The following is a 3,174-nucleotide window of genomic DNA, read 5'->3' as shown; positions in this document are numbered from 1 at the left end:
TCTCTCTCTCTCTCTCTCTCTCTCTCTCTCTCTCTCTCTGTCTCTCCCTCTGTCTCTCTCTCTCTCTTGCAGTGGTTCAAGACTTTATTGGCTAGAAACCTCGCTGTGGCCCTTTAACTTTCTCTACCTGTCGCCTAACTTTCTCTACAATATTTGGGAAGAATTGCTGTTTCTCAAAAAACGGAGAGGGTGTTTAGGATGATTTCACAGGTGGCAACGTGATCCAGAGGGCGACCAGTGAGTCCAGATAGCTCCTGGGAATAAGGAAGCAGTGCTGGCCTCAGACCGCTCATGGGAAAACTGAGTGTTCCAGGACGGCCCACAGGTGTCCACCTCTGTAAAGGGGAGAGAACAAGGACTTGAGAGGACCAAAAGGAAAGGAGAGTCTTAGGTCTCTCGTTTCTGAAAAGTCTAGGTTTCTGATTTCTCCAGCACATCATCCAGGCCATGTGGGGCTTTCCAGAAGGGAGGTGAGTTGAACCTGGGAGGGAGGCAACTTGGGTCCTCTGCAGTTAATAAGGCAGAGGTACCTTCCTTGCAAAAGCATCGTGTACCGTCCCTGGGTGGGCTCGAACCACCAATCTTTCGGTTAACAGCCGAATGCGCTAACCCATTGCGCCACAGAGACATGATCTTGCTGCTCTGTAGCCTGTAAAGAGGCTGAAAACTCAGGTCTCCAACTCCGAACTCGCACCAGGAGTCCCCTGGGTCTGCCTTCTCTTCAGCGACTTCCAAAGCCTGGTGCAGCGGGAGAGAGCAGGGCTGTGACCAGCAGCGCTGCAAACCGGCGCTCCTGGGACTGCGAGGTGGGAGGAGCAGCACGGTGGCTCCAGAGGAGCCGGCGCTGAGAGACCCGGCTGGGATTGGGGCGGCTCCTGCGATTCAGGGCGCTGCTCGCGCCCTGGGGAGCCAGCGCCCCTCTCCTCCCATTCCCTCCTCTCCCTCCCACCAACAGCCCCACCACGGCCTCCGCCCGCCGGGGGCTCCCTGGTTGGACCCTGAGCATTTCCGGACTCCGGGTTCGCGGGGCGTGGTCTCGGGTCCACTCGCGGGGCGCTCAGTAGGACCTAGAACAAAGAATCCCATCGCCATCCCTGGCGTGAAGAGCCCTCAGCGTGGAAATGGGATTCTTGCGGAAGGGGAAGTTCTGCTTACACAGCCTCCCTGGGGTTGAGTTCTCAGCGTTGGGGGGCTGAGCCACCTGTGACAGGGGAGGCGGGGAAGGAGCAGGTGGTGGCAGGGGATGAAGCTACCAGGGCCTCAGACTCCAAAGCCCTCACCCAGGAAGAACTGATTTGGGGGCGACTGAGATGGGATGGAAAGTGTCAGTGTTACCTGCGCTCCCAATGTACCAGAATGAAACGCATTAATCTCATTTAAAACAAAGTTGGATGAGCTGTTTCTCTACTGTGGCAACACCGGGAGCAAGCCAGCCACAAATGGGAGGACCTTCCCAAGGATAAACCTTCCTGCAGACAGAAAGAAGAGGAGGCATCTGGGAACCCGAAAACCTGGGAAGGACAGAATCATCCTCAGTACCTTCTTCATTCCTTTTGGCAAAAGCCTTGCTTCCATTATTTTTCTGTACAGTTGTCTGTAGCTAAACAACCGCGTGTCTTTCTAGAATTATGTGGATTCCGTTATTTTGTGCCATCGGGTAATGCAGTCATTCCTCTGGTGCATGCGCAGTTGGCTGCTTGTGCCAGTCCTTCTGTGGGAAGCCCCATTGCTGGTGTCAGAGTGATTGCGGGGTTTTATATCGGTCCAGCTTCTCCCTGTACGCAATTTACCTCTGTGGTTATTTCAGGGACTGCCTTCGGTTTTGTGGCATACATTTTAAATTTATGGAGTCTACCTTTCAGTCTGCCTATCACACAATGGTTAGACATTTTGTTCTTCACCAGGGGCTGCGCATTCTAACTCTGTCATATACCAGTTGAATCACCTGAAGAGGTCCCTTCATGTGCCCAGGGTCTTCTCTTTTTGCACCTCTGAAATGGGGAGCAGTTGGGAAACTAGGGAGCCCAGATGGGGAAAACTGGACTGGAGCCTGGTTGTGTTTGTCCTTGAGATGTTTCCCTGAAGGCAGTGAGACTGTTGCAGAAAAACTGATCTCAAACCAAATGGAAGTCTCTCTGCACCAAGCAGTTAGAAGACAACTTTTATTATGCTAGAGGACTAGTAGGAACCAGTTCCAAATCACCAGCCACGAGTCAGCTTAGAGTTCAGTTTAAATACAGTTTGCAAGCAGGAAGTACAAAGCTGATGGCAGGAGATTACATGACTTGTTGCATGAATGAAGTCATGTGTTGTCAAGCAAGCTAGTTCTAAGTAGATTCCTGGAAAGGAGGAGAGGGATCTGACTGGAGCAAGCAGAGTCAAATATGTCCTCAACTGGGCCATTCTGTCCAAAACATGAAGTCCTTGAAGCAGGTTGGAAACAACATATATTTTCCTAAGTAAGGAAGAACACAGTCTTGCGAGTGGGCACAGTCAGTTGAGCCAGCGCATTATCAGGAACAACAGCTGGACGCAGACTGTGAAGGCTGATTGATTTTATCTGGCTAACTGCGTGACAAGCAGCAGGAGCATAGCCACAGGCCACTAATTGATTTTTAACTTTGCTATAAAATTTAAATATAAATTTGCTATTCTATAAATGTGTCCTTGGATGACCGCAGCAGCCTGACAAGCATGCCCCTGAGATAAGAATGTCTGTGTGTGTTTTCTCAGAGTGTGTAGAGTATAAAGCAGTCACTACGTCCTTGCTGGCAGAGGAGCTATAACTGCAGAGGGAGCTGGCAGATGAGAGGAGACCAGGTGTGAGGCTTGGGTGGGGAGTAGGTACCTGTCTGGAAGCGTGTGATGCTGTTGAAGTGGGACAGCCCAGGTTAGAAGAACACAGAGCAATTTTTGTGCAAAGAGAAAGACAGAACTGCACGTGAGAAGCACACAGCTAGACAAATATAATTGATGGGGCCTACTTAGGCCTCTTGAATCTTCCATTGAAGGATCTGATCATATGAATCAAATGCAGACAGAAGCCTGGGTTGGAAGAATAGCAATGTGGCTTCTACCTCTGTGTCCTTGCCTAAATTTACTCTTCTCGACTGCATAGAATCTACCCGTGAGCTCATCTGTAAATTGAAAATATTGACAATATGTATGTCAATA

General features: G+C 50.4%; 1 non-coding gene across 1 annotated transcript; it reads right to left on the bottom strand.

Moving 5' to 3' along the window:
• Positions 1 to 554: 554 nt before the first annotated feature.
• Positions 555 to 628, bottom strand: Trnan-guu (transfer RNA asparagine (anticodon GUU)). The gene has a single exon. It is a non-coding gene; the product is annotated as a tRNA-Asn (tRNA).
• Between the last annotated feature and the right edge of the window lie 2,546 nt (positions 629 to 3,174).

This window comes from Cavia porcellus, unplaced genomic scaffold (genome assembly GCF_034190915.1).
Source record: "Cavia porcellus strain 051 isolate PalLab524CR breed Dunkin Hartley unplaced genomic scaffold, mCavPor4.1 scaffold_1, whole genome shotgun sequence".
In the NCBI taxonomy this organism is placed as follows: domain Eukaryota; kingdom Metazoa; phylum Chordata; class Mammalia; order Rodentia; family Caviidae; genus Cavia; species Cavia porcellus.
This window is presented reverse-complemented; position numbering and strand designations above follow the sequence as displayed.